This window comes from Stenella coeruleoalba, assembly GCF_951394435.1.
Source record: "Stenella coeruleoalba genome assembly, chromosome: 2".
Classification (NCBI taxonomy): domain Eukaryota; kingdom Metazoa; phylum Chordata; class Mammalia; order Artiodactyla; family Delphinidae; genus Stenella; species Stenella coeruleoalba.
In genome coordinates this window covers 74696873-74720830 of record NC_137147.1, presented here as the reverse complement: position 1 = coordinate 74720830, position 23958 = coordinate 74696873, and the positions used below count along the sequence as shown (strand labels likewise).

The window sequence follows — 23958 nt, the reverse complement described above, 5'->3', positions numbered from 1 at the left end:
CCCATCATAAGTTGAAAATATCTTAAGTCAAAAGTGCATTTAATACACCTAAACTCCGGACATCATAGCTTAGCCTAGCTTACCTTGAACGTGCTCAGAACACTTACATTAGCCTACAGTTGGGCAAGATTATCTAACACAAAGCCTATTTTATAATATGGTGCTGACTCTCTCATGTAATTTATTGAATACTGTACTGAAAACAAAAAGCAGAGTGGTTGTCTGGGTTCAGACCGGTTTCATTTTGTTCTTTTTAACATCTTTATTGGAGTATAATTGCTTTACAATGGCGTGTTAGGTTCTGCTTTATAACAAAGTGAATCAGCTATACATATACATATATCCCCATATCTCCTACCTCTCGTGTCTCCCTCCCACCCTCCCTATCCCACCCCTCTAGGTGGCCACAAAGCACCGAGCTGATCTCCCTGTGCTATGCAGCAGCTTCCCACTAGCTATCTATTTTACGTTTGGTACTAGTGTGATGGTCGTTTACCCTTGTGATCCAGTGACTGGCTGGGAGCTGTCCAGCATCAAAAGAGAGCATCATACTAGCCCAGGAAAAGATCAAAATTCAAAATTTGAAGTGTGGTTTCTACTTAATGCATATCACTTTCATACCATCATAAAGTCAGAAAACCGTAAGTCAGGGACCTTCTGTACTGCTTTTGCTGTATCCCACATGTTTGGATATGTCATATATTCATTATTATTCAACTAAAATGTTTGGCAATTTCCATTTGAAGTGGGGATTTTATGTCCCCTGATGATATTTCCAGGGACGTAAGAATGGCCAAATCCTGCCCTGCTCACCACTGGGAAGATTCCTGAGGATGCTTATATGTATTAGCTTAATACAAATGGAAGTGAAGAAGAACTTTCAGCTGAACCAGGACCTGATTACCTCTAAAGCAGGAAAGGTGGGTTGAGGTTCAGGCCTAAGTGGAGTTTCCTACTTCCTTCTGAATCCAGAAAAGCAAGCTCAGAATTCCTATAAGGATGAGTAGGAGAGATAGGCCACGCCTCAAACTGGCCAAGAGTTGACTTGATTTTCAAGTATGAAAGAGAAAGAGAAAGAGGTAGCCAATCACAGCGTACTAAATTAGCTCTCCTTAGATTTGCTTATTATCACAGGTAGGCAAAGACTTAAAATGCAAGCGATATAAGCAGAGTGAGTGGAGTCTTGAGTCCTACATTTTAAGTTAGACTAAGGACTAATTTCCTACTCATAAATGGACTGCGAACAACAGAATCAGCCCTCCTCACCCCTCCCGTGTGGGAAGGGGAAGAGGCAAGGTCTACAAAGAAGGAAAGCAGATGTGGAAATTTCCTGCTTTAGGGAAAGAGAGGTATTCTTTTATCCACACCATCTGGTTTTGTTTAATTTTAATCTTTTGGGTTTACAGCTTTGAAGTCTGCCCAATGTGTTCAGGGAAAGAGATCAGAGAATTATCATGGGATCCTTGTTTCCACCTTCCCTTATTTTGTCATTCGCATCATTACCACAATCATCTTTATTATCATTTATGGAACACTTACCATATGCCAAGTCCATTGCTAAGCACTTTACAACTCATTTTATAATCTAAAAACCACAAAGTAATATTAACCCATCCTCAGTTGAGGAAAACTCAGGCTTAAGAATGTTTAAAGATGAAGGGATTTCTGAGATAAAGTAAATGCTGCAGGCAATATAAGATGAGATTAAAAAATAAAAACTCCCGAGTTAACCAATTGGACAGTATTTGTCAAATTTTACTGTACATTTAAGAATCACATGAAGAAAAAATATGTCTTATTCTGATCAACAGATTCTGATTCAATAGGTCTGGCATGAGGTTGGGGGTTTACTTTTTTAGTGAGTTACTTGATGAGTTTGGTTCAAGTGACTGGGAGATTTTACTCTTAAAAACACTATAAATGGAAGACTGCTGAATTTCAGGAGGATGGATGATATGAAAATGTATGTGTTGTGTATTCACTTAGATGTTAGGTGGTTAGAGAACCTCAGAACCCACCTGGGGACACCTAATGCACGTAACACCTTATTCTGATTAAACCATATCCTATTTTGATTAGTAAAAAAAAAAAATCTCTTTTTTAATGATAAACAAGGTAATGACTTGTTTTCAACAACAGCAAAAAGAAATTTATCCATGGTTTAATGAATGGTGAGATTTGGTATAAAACTGATGTAAGTGCAAGTTTTTGTCACGTTAATGAGCTAGGCCAGCTGTTAGTGGAATGCCTTTTGTAACTGCAGGTACTCAAACGTGAAATGGAGAAAGTCTGAATTCTATGACAAGGGCTACTGTTATGATGATGGATGCTGTTGGATCAAAGATTTTTGTAAGTGTTCATTGTTTATTTGTTTTCATTCTTTATTTTTAATTAAAAAACAAAACCTCTCTATATGGTAAAGGCCATGAGTCTGTTATTTCTTAACATTTCCTCCTCTGTTCTAAAGTTTAAATATATTATACTTCATAATTTTAATTAATCTTTTTACTCTTTCTGGATTCTTTACAACATTTAAAATTCATATTGAAGAAAGCAATTTACAACACTGATAAAATTTTGTTTATTGCAAAATATAGCACAATAATTATCTAACCTCTGCCTTCATAGTTCTCCTAATAATTTCCAGGAGAGACCACACTGATGACTTATAATTGTTTCATGACCATGTTTAATCTTCTGCCATATCCTCACAGCCAGGCTTTCCTTTTCCTGTATCTGTGGTGATTTGGTTGGTGCAGGGCTTATTATTGAATTTTGTTCCTCAAGCTCATCTAATTGGTAAATATTAATTGATATTACTAATATTATTGGAATATATTTAACTATAATATATATAAATTACACAATATAAAATATTGGACTATATATGTATATTTTTTTATTTTGTATTAAGAATTAGAAACCTTTATTTAGAATCACTTATAGAATCAAAGAGAGTTTTTTTCCATTTAGATGAATAAGATGTACTCTGGAGCATTTTTCATTGTCACAAATTTGGCAGCTGGGACCCGGAACTAGGGACCAAGAGGCATTAAGCGTTCACCATTTTCCATTAAGAACAACTCACAGCCAGGCACTCCAGGATTTATGAAGAAGCAACTGTACAGACCCTGCAACCCCTGATCTTCACTTCTTTAGCTGATGTGAGGGATGGAGCAGTCAGGAGAAGAGTTTCATCAGAGTGTTCCACTTTCCCCATGAGCCACTTCAGACATCGCTATCCTAAAATACTTGCTTTTAAAGACAGAGATCATCGGAGTAAAAAGGAAAACTGCGTGGCATTCTGTCTTTGGATATCTGTTTCTGGAGCAGATTTTGATCTATTTTTGCATCTACTTAAGCAGAAGATGAGGAAATCAGAGAAGGATGGTACAGTGAAGGGGGGCAGCATTGGGGCTGCCTGGGTGTCTCCATGAGGCACAGTGAGGAGGAGTGAGTGCTGTGTCCCACAGGTGCCACCTCTGAAGGCAGCAGGCCTGAGTCATCAGCCAGTTCTCCACCAGGAAAAGGGGAGACAAGAGGCCATGGGGAGTGCTTCCTGAATGGGATCTGACAGGGAGGGGGAGATCCTGCCCTGAGGAGGCTCCTGAGGGTCCCCGGCTGCTCTCTCACAGGGATGCTCGCACATCGAGGCCATCAGTGGTTGGGCAGGAAAGCAGTGACCCCAAAGGTGCACACCAGTTAAATGAGAAAGTGTCTGCCATTTTTAAAAAATTCTTCTTAATTTTTGTTTCTTCCCTAACCTCAAGGGAATTAGAACCAAAGACAAAAGGCAGAGGAAGAGAACAGAGCAAGCCATGCTGACCTTACTGCAGCCAGGAGTCAAGCCTCAGGTTCAAAGAGCAGAAGAGAGAAATGAAGATGGAAGTTTTAACCAGGGCTGCACTGAGATTTATTTAATACATGAAAGTGGCCCAGAGGTCTTATGGTTTTCTTTCCAAGATGTCTCTAGGGGATAAGGTTCAATGTTCCTCCAAGGACCCATCGATACTTATGCCTCTTTGCTTTACTCGGATACTCTCTCCTCTCCCCCTTGCTCCACTTAGAAAATGCTTATTTTGCCTCAGGTAGGCTAGCTTGTATTATTTCAGTGTATCATCTCCTAAATCTGTAACTGATGCTTGTCCTTTGATTTGCCTATAGGACTAAAACTTTTGAAATAAAATGGTAAGCAAGGCAGCTTTATTTTTTTCCCAGCAGTACATCCTTTCTTTGAAGTGATGAGCTGAGAATCACCCATCTGCCTGAATGAAGGAAACATCATGTGGTTTTAAAAATGAAAAAAAGCAAAAACTCTGTAAATACTGCAACAATTGTCTTGTTACACACAGTGATCATTCTAAAAACTTAAATGACCAAAACTGTCCTATCTGTAACATGAGACGCACATCTAAGCTGTTCTCTTCCATTATCTGTACAGTAACTTTACAAAAGCTGGTAGGTGGACTTGCCCGGGATCTGGTGACGGCATTCACGTGTTTAGTCACAAGAGGGGCCTGCTGTATCTCTGTCAGTAACGTCCCTGATCAGATGGGGAAAGAGTAGTTAGCTCACATGCAATATTGAAGTCATGTGGAAACTATGACAAATGATATATTTTATTCTCTTTGTTATAAGCAGAATAGTCTGGGCACAGCTTCCAAACATTCAATGATTCCTGGCCTTGTCCCAATCCATTATGAAAGGTTTTCTTGCTACTTATAATGGGATGACACACAAAGAGGAAGACAGGAAGTGGCTATGCAGATTTCCAGCTTAATTGATCCATTTCTGTCAATTTTTTGTAGGAACAAAGAAAAGTGTAATTTTTTTTCCAATGGGAAGAGAATTATTTTTCCTCAATCTCTTTTAGTTCTCTTAAACTTGAGAAGATAACAAGAAAACGTTTTCAAGTCTACTCCCCCTTCTTTCTTACAGTGTCTTTCCTTTTTTCCCTCCTTTCTCTCCTCCTGGCCAGTCCACTCTGTGTTGGGGCCGCTAGGCACACGCAGAGAATGGGGAAAGACCAGTTATGAACAGGGTTTGTGGAGCGTAAGGATGAGTGCCAGGTCTATTGTTTCCTTTATACCAAGACATGCCGTCTATAAATGCCCTCCTATTAACACATGATCCCTAGAAACATTTTAGGAGACCAGAGAATCGGGCAACTTGGCTTCTAGGTTAGGATCTGACCTTAACCTTCTCAGTCACTTTGAGCACATCACCCTCTCTATCTGAGTCTCATTTACTCTTTCTTGTCATTTTTTAAAAAGTATTTCTTTTCTTTAAAATTTTTATGAATTTATTTATTTTATTTTTGGCTGTGTTGGGTGTTCGTTGCAGCGCACGGGCTTTCTCTAGTTGCGGAGAGCGGGAGCTACTCTTCGTTGCAGTGTGCGGGCTTCTCATTGTGGTGGCTTCTCTTGTGGAGCATGGGCTGTAGGCGCCTGGGCTTCCATAGTTGCGGCACATTGGCTCAGTAGTTGTGGCTCACGGGCTCTAGAGCGCAGGCTCAGTAGTTGTGGTGCATGGGCTTAGTTGCTCTGTGGCATGTGGGATCTTCCCAGACGAGGGCTCGAACCCGTGTCCCCTGCATTGGCAGGCAGATTCTTAACCACTGCACCACCAGGGAAGCCCCATCTTTCTTGTCATTTAGAGAGACTTTCCCCCTCCTCTCAAGGCTGTATAAGACTTGGTGTTCTTCCTCAATAGGCCACAAAAATGCCAATAAAAATTCCATTAGAAAAATCTTTTAACTTGCTTATGAACTAAACGTTGTTCAACCGAAAATAAACAGCATAGAGACTTCCTACTCCAGTTCTTAATGTGTACTTTTTCATACACAAAAAGAGAAAGTGAAAAGAAAATCACATCATTTGGCTTAGCAGTGGGAGACGTGCCCACAAGATGTCAGTATATGTTAGAACGAATACACAAATTCAGTAAAGTTGCAGGATACAAAACCACTACAGAAAAATCAGTTGTGTTTCCACATACTACTAACAAACTATCAGAAGGTGATGTTAAGAAAACAATTCCATTTACAATTGCATCGAATAGAAAATATTTAGGAATAAATTTAAACAAGGAAGTGAAAGACCTGTACATTGAAATCTATAAGACATTGATTAAGGAAATTGAGAAGACAAAAATGAATGGGAAGATACTTTGTTCTCATGGACATAAAAAATTCAATTGTTGAAATATCCATAGTACCCAAAGCAATCTACAGATTGAATGAAATCCTTGTCAAAATTCTATGGCACTTTTCACAGAAATAGAACAAAAAAATCCTGAAATTTGTATGGTACCAAAATAGACCACCAATACCCAAAGCAATCTAGAGAAAGAGGAACAAAACTGAGGGTATCACATTTGCTTATTTCAAAGTATATTACAAAGCTATAGTAGTCAAAACACTGGTAGTGGCATAAAAAAAGACACATTGATCAATGGAGCAGAATGGAGAGCCCAAATATAAGCCCCTGTTGTCTAGGTCCTCCGGCCTGGTGTCAGGCCTGAACCTCTGAGGTGGAAGAGCTAAGTTCAGGACATTGGACCACTAGAAACCTCCCAGCCACATGTAATATCAATCAGTGAGAGCACTCCCAGACATCTCCGCCTCAATGTTAAGACCCTGCTCCACCCAATGGCCAGCAAGCTCCAGTGCTGGACACCCTATGCCAAACAACTTGTAAGACAGGAACACAGCCTTACCCATCAGCAGAGAGGCTGCCTAAAATAATATTAAGCTCACAGACACCACAAAACACACCACTGGACGCAGCCCTGACCACCAGAAAGACAAGATGCAACCCCACCCACCAGAACAAAGACACCAGTCCCCTCCACGAGGAAGCCTACACAACACACTGAACTAACCTTATCCAATGGGGGCAGACACCAAAAGCAAGGGGAATTATGAACCTGCAGCCTGAAAAAGGGAAACCCAAACACAGTAAGTTAAGTTAACACAGAGAAATATGCAGCAGAGGAAAGAGTAAGGGAAAAACCCACCAGAGCAAAAAATATTAAGAGGAAATAGGCAGTCTACCTGAAAAAGGATTCAGAGTAATGATAGGAAGGATGATCCAAAATCTTGGAAATAGAATGGAGAAAATACAAGAAACGTTTAACAAGGACCTAGAACAACTAAAGAGCAAACAAACAATGATGAACAACAAAATAAATGAAATTAAAAATTCTCTAGAAGGAATCAATAGAGAATAACTGAGACAGAAGAACAGGTAAGTGACCTGAAAGAGAGAATAGTGGAAATAACTACCACAGAGCGGAATAAAGAAAAAAGAATGAAAAGAATCAACGACAGTCTCAGAGACCTCTGGCACAAAATTAAATGCACCAACATTCGAATTATAGGGGTCCCAGAAGAAGAAGAGAAAAGGAGAGGGACTGAGAAAATACTGGAAGAGATTATAGTTGAAAACTTCCCTAATATGGGAAAGGAAATTGTCAGTCAAGTCCAGGAAGTGCAGAGAGTCCCATACAGGATAAATCCAAGGAGAAACACACCAATTCACATATTAATCAAACTATCAAAAGTTGAATACAAAGAAAAAATATTAAAGGTAGCAAGGGAAAAACAACAAATAATATACAAGGGAATGCCCATAAGGTTAACAGCTGATCTTTCAGCAGAAACTCTGCACGCCAGAAGGGAGTGCCAGGACATATTTTAAGTGATGAAAGGGAAAAACCTTCAACCAAGATTACTCTACCCAGCAAGGATCTCATTCAGATCTGATGGACAAATTAAAACCTTTAAGACAAGCAAAAGCTAAGAGGATTCAGCATCACCAAACCAACTTTACAACAAATGCTAAAAGAACTTCTCTAGGCAGGAAACACAAGAGAAGGAAAAGACCTACAATAACAAACCCAAAACAATTAAGAAAATGGGAATAGGAACTACATATTGATAATTACCTTAAATGTAAATGAATTAAATGCTCCAACCAAAAGACATAGACTGGCCGAATGGACAGAAAAGCAAGACCTGTATATATGCTGTCTACAAGAGACCCACTTCAGACCTAGGGACACATACACACTGAAAGTGAGGGGATGGAAAAAGATATTCCATGCAAATGGAAATCAAAAGAAAGATGCAGTAGCAATTCTCATATCAGACAAAATAGAGTTTAAAATAAAGACGACTACAAGAGACAAAGAGCGACACTACATAATGATCAAGGGATCAATCCAAGAAGATATAACAATTGTAAATATTTATACACCCAACACAGGAGCACCTCAATACATAAGGCAAATGCTAATAGCCATAAAAGGGGATATTGACAGTAACACAATCATAGTAGTGGACTTTAACACCTCACTTTCAGCAGTGGACAGATCATCCAAAATGGAAATAAATAAGAAAATAGAAGCTTTAAATGACACATTAAACAACATGGATTTAATTGACATTTATAGGACATTCCATCCAAAACAACAGTATACTTTCTTCTCAAGTGCTCATGGAATATTCTCCAGGAGAGATCACATCTTGGGTCACAAATCCAGCCTTGGTAAATTTAAGAAAATTTAAATTATATCAAGTATCTTTTCTGACCACAACACTATGAAACTAGATATCAATTACAGGAAAAAAACTGTAAAAAATGCAAACACATGGAGGCTAAACAATACACTAGTAAATAACCAGGAGATCACTGAGAAATCAAAGAGGAAACCAAAAAGTACCTAGAAACAAATGACAATGAAAACACGACGACCCCAAACCTATGGGATGCCCCAAAAGCAGTTCTAAGAGGGAAGTTTATAGCAATACAATCCTACCTTAAGAAACAAGAAAAAGCTCAAATGAACAACCTAAACTTACACCTAAGGCTATTAGAGAAAGAAGAACAAAAGAACCCCAAATTTAGCAGAAGGAAAGAAGTCATAAAGATCAGATCAGGAATAAATGAAAAAGAAATGAAGGAAACAATATCCAAGATCAATAAAACTAAAAGCTCTTTCTTTGAGAAGATAAACAAATTGATAAACCACTAGTCAGACTCATCAAGAAAAAAGAGAAGGAGACTCAAATCAACAGAATTAGAAATGAAAAAGGAGAAGTAACAATTGACACTGCAGAAATACAAAGGATCATGAGGGATTACTACAAGCAACTACATGCCAATAAAACGGACAACCTGGAAGAAATGGACAAATTCTTAGAAAAGCACAACTTTCTGAGACTGAACCAGGAAGAAATAGAAAATATAAATAGCCCAATCACAAGCGCTGAAATTGAAACTGTGATTAAAAATCTTCCCACAAACAGAAGCCCAGGAACAGTTGGCTTCACATGCGAATTCTATCAAACATTTAGACAAGAGCTAACACCATCCTTCTCAAACTCTTGCAAAATATAGCAGCGGGAGGAAAACTCCCAAACTCATTCTATGAGGCCACCATCACCCTGATACCAAAACCAAAGGTGTCACAAAGAAAGAAAACTATAGACCAATATCACTGATGAACACAGATGCACAAATCCTCAACAAAATACTAGCAAACAGAATCCAACAACACATTAAAAGGATCATAAACCATGATCAAGTGAGGTTTATCCCAGGAATGCAAGGATTTTTCAGTATATGCAAATCAATCAATGTGATACACCATATTAACAAACTGAAGGATAAAAACGATATGATCATCTCAATAGGTGCAGAAAAAGCTTTCAGCAAAATTCAACACCTATTTATGATAAAAGTTCTCCACAAAGTAGGCATAGAGGGAACTTACCTCAACGTAACAAAGGCCATATATGACAAACCCACAGCCAACATCATCCTCAATGGTGAAAAACTGAAACCACTTCTTCTAAAATCAGGAACAAGACAAAGGTTGTCCACTCTCGCCACTATTATTCAAAATAGTTTTGGAAGTTTTAGCCACAGCAATCAGAAAAGAAAAAGAAATAAAAGGAATCCAAATCGGAAAAGAAGAAATAAAGCTGTCACTGTTTGCAGATGACATGCTACTATACATAGAGAGTCCTAAAGATGCTACCAGAAAACTACTAGAGCTTATAAATGAATCTGGTAAAGTAACCGGATACAGAATTAATGCACAGAAATCTCTTGCATTCCTATACACTAATGATGAAAAATCTGAAAGAGAAATTATGGAAACACTCCCATTTACTATGGCAATAAAAAGAATAAAATACCTAGGAATAAACATACCTAAAGAGACAAAAGACTTGTATGCACAAAACTATAAGACACTGATGGAAGAAATTAAACAGCTTTCTTCAGATGGAGAAACAGATAGAGAGATATACCATGTTCTTCAATTGGAAGAATCAACATTGTGAAAATGACAATACTACCCAAAGCAATCTAAAGATTCAATGCAATCCCTACCAAACTAACAATGGCATTTTTTATTTTACAGAACTAGAACAAAAAATTTTAAAATTGGCATGGAAACACAAAAGACCCTGAATAGGCAAAGCAATCTTGAGAAAGAAAAATGGATCTGGAGGAATCAGGCTCCCTGACTTCAGACTATGCTACAAAGCTACAGTAATCAAGACAATATAGTACTGGCACAAAAACAGAAGTCTAGATCAGTGAAACAGGATAGAAAGCCCAGAGATAAACCCACGCACATATGATCACCTTATCTTTGATAAAGGAGGCAAGAATATACAATGGAGAAAAGACAGCCTCTTCAATAAGTGGTGCTGGGAAAACTGGACAGCTACATGTGAAAGAATGAATTAGAACACTTTCTAACACCATACACAAAAATAATCTCAGAATGGATTAAAAACCTAAATGTAAGACCAGATACTATCAAACTCTTAGAGGAAAACATAGGCAGAACACTCCTTGACATAAATCACAGCAAGATCTTTTTTGACCCACCTCCTAGAGAAGTGGAAATAAAACCAAAAATAAACAAATGGGACCTAATGAAACTTAAAAGCTTTTTCACGGCAAAGGAAATCATAAACAAGACAAAAAGATAACCCTCAGAATGGGAGAAAATATGTTGTTGCAAACGAAGCAACTGACAAACAATTAATCTCCAAAATATACAAGCAGCTCATGCAGCTCAATATCAAGGAAACAAACAACCCAATCCAAAACTGGGCAGAAGATCTAAATAGACATTTCTCCAAAGAAGATATACAGATTGCCAACAAATGCATGAAAAGATGCTCAACATCACTACTCATTAGAGAAATGTAAATCAAACTACAATGAGGTATCACCTCACACCGGTCAGAATGGCCATCATCAAAAATTCTACAAACAATAAATTTTAGAGAGGGTGTGGAGAAAAGGGAACCCTCTTGCACTGTTGGTGGGAATGTAAATTGATACAGCCACTATGGAGAACAGTATGGAGGTTCCTTAAAACCACAACTATCATATGACCCAGCAATCCCACTACTGGGCATATACCCTGAGAAAACCGTAATTCAAAAAGAAGCATGTACCACACTGTTCATTGAAACCCTATTTACAATAGCCAGGACATGGAAGCAACCTAAGTGTCCATGGACAGATGAATGAATAAAGAAGATGTGGCACATATATACAATGGAATATTACTCAGCCATAAAAAGAAACGAAATTGAGTTGTTTGTAGTGAGGTGGATGGACCTGGAGTCTGTCATACAGAGTGAAGTAATTCAGAAAGAGAAAAACAAATACCGTATGCTAACACATATATGTGGAATCTAGAAAAAAACGTTCTGATGAACTTAGGGGCAGGACAGGAATAAAGACGCAGATGTAGAGAATGGACTTGAGTACACAGGGAGGGGGAAGGGTAAGCTGGGACGAAGTGAGTGAGTAGCATTGACATATATACACTACCAAATCTAGAATAGATAGCTACTAGGAAGCAGCTGCATCGCACGGGGAGATCACCTCGATGCTTTGTGCCCACCTAGAGGGGCGTGATAGGGAGGGTCGGGGGGAGATGCAAGAGGGAGGGTACATGGGGATATATGTATACATATAGCTGATTCACTTTGTTATACAGCAGAACCTAACACAACATTGTAAAGCAATTATACTCCAATAAAGACGTTAAAAAAGAAAAGTAAAAATAAACCCATGTGTACATAGTCAATTAATTCATGAAAAAGAAGCCAAAAATATACTTTCAGGAAAGGAAAGTCTCTTCAATAAATGGTGTTAAGAAGAATGGAAAGCCCTATGCAAAAGAATGAAACTGGACACTTCTCTTACACCATACACAAAAATCAACTCAAATTGGATTAGAGACTTGAACGTACACCTAACCCAATAAAACTCCTAGAACAAAACATACAGAACAAATTCCTTGACATCAGTCTTGGGAATGACTTTTTGTATTTGACACCAAAAGCAAAGACAACAAAAGCAGTAATAAACAAGTGGGAATACATCAAACTGTGAGGCAAAAGAAACCAGGAACAAAATGAGAAGGCAATCTAGGGAAAGGGAGAAAATATTTTCCAATTATATATCTGCTAAGTGGTTAATATCAAAATATATTAAAATATCATATGATCAATAGAAAAAGCAATCTGATTAAAAAATAGGCAGATCATCTGAATAAATATTTTCCCAAAGAAGCCATACAAATGGCCAATGGGTGAATTAGAAGATACTCAACATGACTAATAATCAGGGAAATGAAAATCAAAATGAAAATGAGGTATCACCTTACACCTGTTAGAATGTCTATTACCAAAAAGAAAAGGAAAAAAGTGTTGGTAAGAATGTGAAAAAGAGGCAACCCTGTGAACTGTCAGTGGAAATGTAAATGAGTGCAATGTCTATGGCAAACAGTATGGAGATGCCTCAAAAAAATTAAAACGAGCACTACTATACGATCCAGGATTTCCACTTCTGGGTATATACCTGAAGGAAATAAAAGCACCATCTCGAAAAGATATCTCTTCATTGCAGCTCATCTACAATAGCCAAGACTTGGAACAACCTAAGTGTCCATTGACAGATGAATGAACAAGGATAATGTCATCAAAAAAAAAAAAAAAACCCTGCCATTTACAACATGGATGAAACTAGAGGGCATAATGTTAAGTGAAGACAAAGTCAAATACTGTACGACAATTAAAATTTAAAAAATACTGTATGAAATCACTTGTATGTGGAATCTAAAGCACAGGCACACACACAGACACACACACACAGACACACACACACATACACACACACACACAGCAGAACTCATAGGTACAGAGAACAGATTGGCGATTGTCAGAATCAGTGGGGATGGGGGTGGGAGTCTGTGAAGGTGTTCAACAGGTACAAACTTCCAGTTAAACATAAATTCCTCCTGGGGATGCAATGTACAGCATGATGACTATAATTTAAAATTAAAAACAAATATGTCACTATATGAATTCCTCTGGCTCTCAAAGTTTGTTTTGCTTTTTTTCTAGTAGTTTGAACAGTTTAATAACAAATTTGGAGTAGAATGTATATATTAGTACAGTAGCTTTCACTTGAATGAAATATACAAGATTAAAATAAGATATAATGCCTGGATGGGAATGCATGGTCAGCATGAGAAAACAGTCATCAAGGATGTCACAGGGAGGGACTAGGGAAGATCTGGGAACTCCAGTAGTGATTCTGTGCCCTCATATGATATGTGAACTTGGAATTCCCATAAAGGAATCAAGGAGAGTCTGAAGACAATCTACAACAGAATAACTCAGTTATTCTCATTGGGGTTTCTTTATGAGGTGCTGAAACAAAAATAAAATGCTTGAAATTTGATCATTTGGCATAAACAACTTCATTAGATGAAATTTCAGGATAAAATGGAAAAGAATCTTCATTCCTTCAATGTCAAGAGAAGGAAATATTTTTATTTTGGAAAGCATTTATACTGTTAATAGTTTTTATATTTTCACTGATTAAACAGTATGTTATGAGAAGCTTTGTCTTCGTGACAACTATAACAATAATTATAGAATTGCACCAACAATATATGTGCCCTCATGACAAACACATGGCCAAATATTTGGATTTAGAGGACCTGTGGAGCCTTGCTTCCTACAACTTCTAATAAGTTAAGCATAGAGTTACATCACAAGCGAATATGATTTTACTGCCACTACCATTTGTTATTCCAATACACAACTGGAGATATAACAGAAGTCAGAACCCTGTTTTGTTCTCATTTGTCTGAGTGATATTTGCTGTTGTGAAGTTACCAGTTCCCATGATTTGGCGGGTAAGTAGGAAGGAAGGGGGGTGATGGCTTCCGGCTTATCTTTTGTAGGGAAGTCGAGGATCACTGAACATATTTCACCTTAGAATCGAAATTGGAGGCAAGAAAACAATCAGAAGAACATGAATGAATATTTGCAAACACAGCATGATTCATAATGAATTTGTTTCTAGTAAGCCCTTCAGATTCCATCACAGATTAATTTACTAAATTTGGAAATCTGAAGTACTAAATCTCCTTCCCATATGTCCTTCAATATTGATCACTGGACTGTCCTTTACTATATATAATCATTTATCATTAAACCACAAGGAAAGGGAGCACAATGTTTAAGGCAGGCCAAATCTCCCAACCTGGGTGTTATACACATTCAGACTTGATCCAGCCAGAAACTACATTTCAGAGACAGCTGCTATAGTGCAGCTGAGGGACCTTGCACCTTTACTGTCAGGAACTCAGAGCAGGGCCATTTCAACAAGGGGGAAATCCTGCCATTATGCTGCTCCCCAGACTGCTGTGGGCATTCATGGCTCTCCTCTGCTTAGCTACACATAATTGCAAACCAGGGCCTCGGCTGCCTGTCAGCACTCAGAGGTGAAATGGGACAGAGGAGTAGATGTCTCAACTAAAAATACACTCTCACCCCTGCGTCACTCATGAATGAGTTATTTTGACCTTAAAGTCAAAGGACTAGCACTGTTTTAGAGACCTTGTCTGTACTTCCTTTTCTACTTGTCTATTTGCCTTTGGTTCTTTTATTTTAATTCTTCCGTGAAAACAATGAAACCAAATGGAAGATTGACAGCTACATTCCACAGGAACGAGTAACAGTATACAAAACGTCAGTTACCAACTTCTGTGGCATTGACATGTACTGAGTGTTTACAGCCTGTAGATAACATGTTTTGCAGGAGTGCATTATAGCATTGTGTCACAGAAAGATCTGGCGTGCTTATCTGGACTTTATTTTACAAAGAGAAAAATAATCAGCTCCTCACAAGTGAGACAGAACACTTTGGACCGATAGGGTAGAAAATGTGACATCAAGACAAGCATAGGACACACGATCTACTAAGTACAGTTCTACCTGGGGAGGCAACAGGACTGAGGATCCGGAATATCCTGATCTTCCTCAAAGTCTAATAAATAAGACTCAATGTCAGGTTTCAAAAGAATATATTATTCCTGTTATAATTTCATAAAAACATAAAAAACTGAATAGATTCTGAAAACCTGAGGGGCTGATTTTTTAACATTTCATGTTAAAGTAACTTTATTTAGTGAAAACTCTAAATAGAGCCCTAGAACCCGGTTGAAAAAAAGAGATACATTAATTATTTTGGATAATATTGCCTTTCACCAAGAAAGCTGAAAATCTGTGAGTTTTAAAAGAACTCCACTGATTCAGAATGGAGAAAAGTAAAGAGAGGCTAAATAAATGACCAGTAAGTAGATTACAAGAAGGGTGCATACCCTATACTAAATTCTATTTTAAATGGACCGGCAAAATTATTCTGCTGAATAATTATCAACGCGTGTCAACCTGTTTAATCTGTAGTTCCCCTCAGCTCAAAACTTTAATACTAATTTTTCCATGCTCCTTTTCAGATACTGCCTAACAACTACCGTGGGAAGAAAAGTAACATAGTTTTGTGGTGAGCCAGACTTTTTCCCCATCTGTGCGCTGACCACGTGGTCTATGAACATAACACCCTACTTCCTGTTTGGAGGAGTGACACAGGAACCCAGGTACTATGTATATGTGCTGCTAGGCCCTCAAAGACACTGAACTCTCAGCTTGAGGCAGAACTGAAAACATATGTGCAGGGGAATTCTTGCTACATGGTGCTCTCCAGCCTGCCCTGGGTATTCCTGGCCTTCATCTTCTCTGGTAGGGATGGTTCCAAATATGGGTACAAATGTTCAGGTTGAAAGGACTGCACACAGGCACATGGTACTTCACATGGACTTGGGGAGGAAAGGAGGATTGGAGAAAAGAAAGCTTATCATGATTTCAATTTGGTTTTTCTTTGGGTCCTAAATTAGTCTAATTCCTACATTATTTTGTTCACTACTTCAGCTCTGTTTTCTGATTTTTTCCCACAGGATTTGGTGCGGCTCAGAAAGTTACTCAAGTCCAGCGAGCCATGTCCAGGCAGCTAGGGGAGGCGGTCACCTTGAGCTGTCAGTATGAAACAAGCTGGTACCAGTACGATATTTTTTGGTATAAGCAGCTTCCCAGTGGAGAGATGACTTTCCTTATTCATCAGAGTTCTTCTGGCCAAAATGCAAAGAATGGCCGCTATTCTGTAAACTTTCAGGAAAGACAAAAATTCATCAGCCTCACCATTTCAGCCTTACTAGTGGAAGATTCTGCAAACTACTTCTGTGCTCTCTGGGAACTCACAGTGCTTGAAGTAATAGGAAAAGCCAAACAAAAACCCCAGAGCTCAATAAGAGAGAGCCCCCTTGCTGCGGGAGCCACGCTGAAAGGCACACCTGCAGATGCCAGACAAGAAATGGTAGTCCTGTGGTTGCTTAATCTGTGGTCTGGATCAGGAGATTTAATTCTAAATAAAATCTCCTGCTATCTCACTTGGGAACAGATGTCCAGAGTGACTTTCTACTAATACATACTCAGTCTTGAATTTTTGACTTTAAGTCCATCACACAGAACATGTGTAAAATTGTCTAAAGTTGAAAACTTGCTCCATAATAATTTAATGTGGCAGTTCCACCTAAAGACACTCACATCACAAACCTGGGTCTAGTTATCTGAAATGGTCATGAAAATCATTTCCTTAGTCCTTTCCTCTTAGACTTTGTGTCAGGGTACAATCAGAGAAGCAAATCACAAGTGATCTAGAATAAGAGACTCACTGTAGAGAATAGAACTCAGGCAATAGCTAGAGCTGGTGGAGGGGTCTATACAAAGCTGTTATCTTTGCATCTGGTGTTGAGCCTGAATTCACTGTTAGTCACTTAGAGTGTCATTTGGGAAGGAAAGTTGGATGTGGACAAAAGCATGGACAGACTGTGACATGTACGGATACTAGAACCCATGAGGACAATGGAACCCACAAAGATACACTAAAACTTGTCTGTCTCTCACCTCCTTCAGTCTCATAATGGTGGGTGACCTCAAGGAGAAGTGGGTGTCATTTGCCCTCATGCTACACGCATACTTGGTCCAAGACAAAGAGAAGATGAGGAGGAGATCGGGTGGGCGGTAGAGGAGTTGTGAGTCAACAATAAGATGAGCTAGTTCATCAGCAGCCACATGTGTGAGTTGCCCAGTTCCTGGAGCCCTGCACCAACCAGCAGAGCTTTAAAAATGTGGCTACTTCATGACAACTACCTTCTAAACCTTGCGCAAGTCTTTTTTGTGGCCCACCCTAACTCAGAACAATACAGGGAAGCAAACTCTGGGACATAGATATCCAGATAGTTGAGACACTACAAAGCTACTACAGTACCCTCTATGTCAACTAGTCACCCATCTATACCTCTTTTAACAACACAACTTTCAAATAAACACAACAGCAAAACTATGCTTCCTGTTAATAAGATGCAGTTATTCCCCATTCAACCAAAACCAAGCTAACCCTCTCCCGAAGAGAGTACACCCAGTTAATTTATCCATTTTGGGGTGGTGTTCTTTCCTCTTATACCTCATTCACACTGTCCCATTGAATCCTGCATCTTAACCACTGAGATACAATGAGATATGAGATAAACTTATACTTGCACATCATATGTTACCACAGGCAGACAAGTAGGGGAGAGATTTAAAAATGGTTAATGTATACATAACCATATTCATATCAAAATGAAAAAGAAATTGTCATAAGTATTATAGTTCTTGTTTCTGCAAACGACCACATGATTGTAGGTGGTATTTATAACTACCATTTCCATTACCCATTCCATAACCTATTTGCTCATAGCAAGTACCTTCACTCACTGCTCTACTTAACTTCCTAAAAAACAAGTTTCTTATTCAGGAGCAATGCTATGTGGAAAACCATAAAGATGAGTAAGGAATTCTGCAAGTCCACCACTGTGGTTTTGGCAGAAATTTGCAAGGCATTGATGGCAAATCCAGGGGTCTATTTAAGTGGAAATAATCTTGCCAATACCCAGGGAAAATCGATATATTGTATTCTGGGAAATATCATTAAGAATGATGCCTGATTTCACATCAGAAGTCACCAAGTGGAAACATTTTTAAAGTGTTAAAACAAATAACTAAAGCTTTGAAACTGGCTTCTTATGAACATGAAAGAATATTTTAAAATTGTCTTTGTTAAAAATCACGGCTAGTAGGGGGGAAAGTCAAGGCACAGAATGGTAAACTGTATTTGCAATGCATATTTCTGATAAAGTCTCAAATGCAATATATATTAAAAGCTCATATAAATCAATAAGAAAAGAGTAAGAATGGCAAAACCTTGGAGATCCAATTCAGACATATTATATCCAATAGCTAATAAATATACAAAATTATCATTATTCATAAGGGAATATTATCATTATTATTCATTAGGGAAATGAAAATAAAACCTCATCTGTGTCCTTGTAGCATCCTGAGTGAATCAGTATGGCTAGGAGAATAGGACCTAAGAAGAGAGGGAAAAATAATGACTGTCTCCAGGAAAATAAGTGCTTAAGTAAATTTCTTAGAAGCTCCCATCATTGAACTGATGTGGAGAAAACAACAAGCAGTAACAGAACACAGACCTGGACATTGAAGGAAAGGAAGGTTTTACTAGAAAAAAGAAAGTTGGTCCTTATTGGGCTTACTATAGGTCAGGCACTGTAGGATGCATCTCAGTTTCATTATCTAACTCAAATATCATAAACCCTATGAGATAGATTTTATTGTTCCAATTTTTTTAATTTTTCAGAAATAAGAAAGAACTTTCCTAACTGTGAATATCATCTCTAACTTTTATTGCCAGCCAGAGTGTAGCATTTATGGGGCTCCTAAAGAGCAAGGTTTGAACTATGGAGAAGCACTTGGCCCCAGCACAGGGTGGCTGGATGTCACAGTGATGGTGACATTACTGGTTTAAACAGGAACCTAAAGGGAACTAGGAAAGAAGATGCCAAACCTAGGCACAAATTGCCCCAGGATCAATAGATGAGGAAATCATCCACTAATCAGTTAACAGTGCTGAATGCTTTAGCAAGTTCCTTATGCAATAGTGTGCTGGGAAGAATAAGGGGCCTCAGGGAAAGATATTATTCCTTAAACACTCCAAGCATGTTTTTATATCAAGACCTGTGCTCCTTGCCTTTGTCCTCTCTACTGTGATGTTATGCCCCCAAATATCTACATGGTGCACGTCTGAATTCCTTCATGTCTTTACTCAAATGTCACCCCTTTGGGAATCTTTTATCTTTTATCTCTTTAATCTTTCTATTTTCCTTCCTTGAGAATCAGGCTCTAGCACACTGCATGCAGCAAGAAAGAAAGCTGAAGCACTGCCACCTGGCGTCTTGCTCAAATATTCTGTGATGCTTACACTGGCCTCGCTGCTGCCCTCTAGTGACATTGGGTAAAATTGTGGTGAAGCCTAGTCACAATAGAAGCTGCCATTGCTGAACCAGTCAGTAAACTTCCCAATGCAGAAATCAGGAGAGAGAGGATTCAGGAGAACTGGCTGTTTTTTTCTTTTGCTAGCCAGATGTGAAAGTGATTGATTTCAAATGACATATACAACACATGAGATGATTTTGCCTGTAGAGTTATAGGCTACCTTGGAAAGAAAGCTCAGAATTGTTGTGCAAGTTTGGGGTTTCTTGTCTGGTAAGTATAACTGTGTCTACTGCTCTGTCCTTTCTTGTAGTATAGCAATATCCTGAGAAGTGGGAGCAAGAGTCAATAATGGGAAAAAATAAACAATTGTAGCAAATACTGGGTGGTACACTCATTTCATATTATAATATGCCCACCCAATCTCTCAATATGACACCTTAATGAATTGACTTCTCATTAACAGTAAGAACATGATAGACCATGGATACTTACGATAACACATGAAATCTGCCAGGTAACCTGCTACATATATCTCAGAAAAATATTGAAATTTATCTTGGGCTAGATTCCTCTGCAATTTCAGATTCTGTCTCCCAACACCTCCCCCCCCGCCCCCACCCATCCCCCCCCCCACCCCCCGCAAGATTCTGCACATTGCCTGCAGCTGGTTGACTGCCTAAGCTAGGGAAGGTGTTGTGTTGGGTGATATGAATGTGTGTTCTCACTTAATTCTTACTGGAACCCTTCAAGGTTGGGTCCATCCTACTTTAGGGAGACAGTGTAGCAAAGTGCTTGAGACCAAAGACTTGAGTTGTATTTCTAGATCTACCACTTGGTAGCTGAGTGATCTTCGGAAAATGACTTAATAATTTTTATGCTTCCATTTCCTCATATCTACCATGTAGATATTGACAGAATCTACCATGCAGGGTTCTTATGAGAAGTGAATGAGATGATGAATGCCAGTGCTGAGCCCAGCACCCCCAGAAAGATACTGGCTACTTGCAGAAAAGGGAATTGAACATGAGAGAGGTTCGATACCTTGTCTGGTGTTACAGAATAAGTGTCGGAGTGGAGCCCTCTCTCCATACCCTGTCTAGAGCAGATGCCTTCCGTCACCCCAAGAGCAACTCTCTAGCTCAATACAATATTGTATTTTTTAAGTGCTTATCACTATCTATAATTATCTTTTTTAAAAAATCCATTTATTCAATTCTTCCTCCTCCTACCACACTGTAGGCCTTTTATATCCTTTCACTACAGAATCCTCTATGAGTGAACAATACTTAGTGCAGGAGGCTCAATTTATATGTGTGTGTGTGTGTATATATAAAATAAATGTACAAAAGATAAAATTATTTCTAGAGTCCATGCTATTCAAACACTGATATAAAAGCTTAAGCTGGACTAATCTTTGTGTTATCTACAACTGTCAATATGTATATCCTGCAGGTCACTTCATCTAAGATTTAATTTATGCAATATATCTAGCGATCAATTGGCTTCTCCTCGATTTCAGGTAAGGTGGGTTGCTGAAGATTACAGGATTCTACCTTACTAGTTGCATGAATGTCAAGGCTGTTGGAGGTATTCCTGTCTTATTCTGGACACATACCTTCCAATATCCGGGTGAATGTTTCAATGGATCAGTATTTTCATCAGAAATACACTTCACAGCAAGTGGGCTTTATGATGGTGTGGTCATACCCACACTATCCTATTCATCAAATGGTCTGATCTGGAGGAAAAAAAAAAGAAACTTTACTTGTACTAGTTTCTGTTTGTCTAGCAGTCCATTCCTAACCTCAGCCTTTGCACTTCTAAATTGGGAGACATTAATGAGGTTTTTCAGGATTTCCTTTATTAACCACAGTGGCATCTCTTTTCTTGGGAAGGAAAGTCAGAGGTTAGCCATTGAGATATCTTCCAATCCTGTTCCACTTTCCAGAACACTATTTGAGTGTGTGGAAGGTACTGTTCCCTGAGTTTAGTACCTTCCCCATGCTCTTTCCTTTATTTATTTCAGTTGTTCACTGGAAAGAAGGTTATAGAGTCAATTTACACTGCCAATTTTCCGGAAGTACATTTAGATTCTGAACAATCTTAATTACTGCTATCTTGTACTGTTAAATTTCCCCTGGATGTCTTTTTTTTTTCCAGCTGTTTTTTAAGCTTACAGGGAACAGAGAGTATTGCTTTCATAATTTTCAGATCTCTTAAGGATATTCTGGGCACAAGATGACTGTTTAAACTAATATGCGTATGTTCAATCAAACTAGCATTATTCCTGGACTGTGACACGGGCAAGATAGAACATAATTCTTATTTACTTTTAAACAACGCTATTTGAGGTAAAATTGACATTCCACAAAATTCATCCATTTTGAATGTACAGTTCAGTGATTTTTGGTAAATTAGCTGACTTATGAAACCATTACAATAATCCAGGTTTAAACACTTTTATCACCACAAAAAGCTCCTTCATGCTCAATTATAGTTAATCCCTGTTCCGATACCTGGCCACAGGCAACCAGTGATCTACTTTATATCTCCATAGGTTCCTTTTCTGAACCTTTCATGTAAATGGAGTCATTCAGTACATTTAAGTTGTTCCATTTTTTGGCTAGTAGAAAGAAACCCAAAAAGCAGACTCCTGTTATTTTTAGAACGTATCTTCTCTACCATTTAAAACATTTACTGAGTATCACAAATGTAAGTGGCATGGCAGATTCCAAACACCATGGACCCCTTACCAGATAGATATGTGTTCTAGTTATTACCAGGTGTTTGACCTGGAGTGAATTCCTCAATCTCTTTCAGCTTTAGTTTTCCTGTTGGTAAATTGGGAATGATAGTAATTCTATTGTGTGATTTCTGTATTCGAACAACGTACATAAAGCAATAGATAATTTAGCACATGGTATGTGTGCACATTTATAATATGAGGATTTTGTTGAAAGTTCATATAAAAGATTCCTAACCAAAGTGTTTTTCCTGCCACAAATTGCCATCCCAATGTCTCTCAAGTTGAATAATTGCAGTGCACGATGGGGCAGCACACTTCTGAATGGCTGTCAGCTCTCTTTGTGCTGTGGACTCATCGGGGATGTCCTCACTGTTTGTGAAGCTCGTCTCAAGCAAGCAGTGTTTGAGCCCTCCTTTTGAGTGACAGGAAACTGAGTCTAGGTCGGAAATTGTTGGTGTGTTTCTAGGCCTTGTATGGGGTCTTGTCTCTGATTGGCTGGGCAACCAGATGCAGAATCCTATTTTCTGAAGAAGAATATTCCTCTGCTGAGGATACTTGGGCAGGATAAATGGAGAGGAATCCTTTGCCAGCTCCATTGTTAATCCTGTGACTTCATCTTGGCCTTAAGTCCAGGGGCTGCTGAAGACATTCTGAACAGTATGTGGCAGTGATGGAGAAGGAGGGGGATGTAGTCACGTAACTCTAGGTTCTATCTGGGAACGTGTGAAGACAATGAATACTCTGTAGAGAGATCAGTGTATGTCTGACCCTGCCTTTCTGAACAGAAATGAGCAGCATATTGAGTATGGAACAGATTTCTCCATCTCTGCGTGTTTAGGAAGGAGGGAGCACCAATTTCAGCTGCAGTTTCCCTTCCAGCTCTTTTTATGCTTTATACTGGTATAGATGGGAAGCTGGAAAAAGCCCTAAGGACCTGTTTTAATGACTGTAAATGAGGATGAAAAGGAGGAAGGATAAGTAAGAATCACTCTGAATACTAAGAAGGGTAACAGCTGCATGTACATCAAAGGATCCCAGGCTGAAGACTCAGCCACGTCTCTCTGTGCCTGCACACAGTGCCCTTCAGCCTCTGCAGCCCAAGCCTGTGCCTGGTGCTGCTCAGGTACCAGCATTGAGAAAGAGCCATGTGTGAGGTGGAAAAGGCAAATTCAATGAATTACAGTGTTTTCTATAACCAGGGGGAAATGCAATGATAGATAAACAAGCGTTCCAGTCACTGTAGCTCCGTCAACTAACGGGACTGTCATTACACATCACTCACCTCCTTTCCCACCAGTATATTGGCCATATCATTGAATCAGATTCCTAGCCTCCTCTTTTGCCATGATTCCAAGTGAACTAGATAGTTACTCAAACCTTTCTAAAATAATCTGATTAAAGTAGGGTAATATTCACCACTCGTTGC

At 38.7% G+C, this 23958-nt stretch overlaps 1 protein-coding gene across 6 annotated transcripts in view; it reads right to left on the bottom strand.

Moving 5' to 3' along the window:
- Positions 1-23958, bottom strand: part of SALL2 (spalt like transcription factor 2) — an 802697-nt gene that overhangs the window by 367551 nt on the left and 411188 nt on the right. For 5 of the 6 annotated variants that reach the window (XR_013826964.1, XR_013826965.1, XR_013826966.1 and 2 more), the window contains one exon: positions 21402-21524. The exons of the other annotated variant lie outside the window; for it this stretch is intronic. The gene's annotated coding sequence lies outside the window, so the exon portion shown is untranslated. The remainder of the gene's footprint in view (positions 1-21401; positions 21525-23958) is intronic. 6 annotated transcript variants of the gene reach the window in all.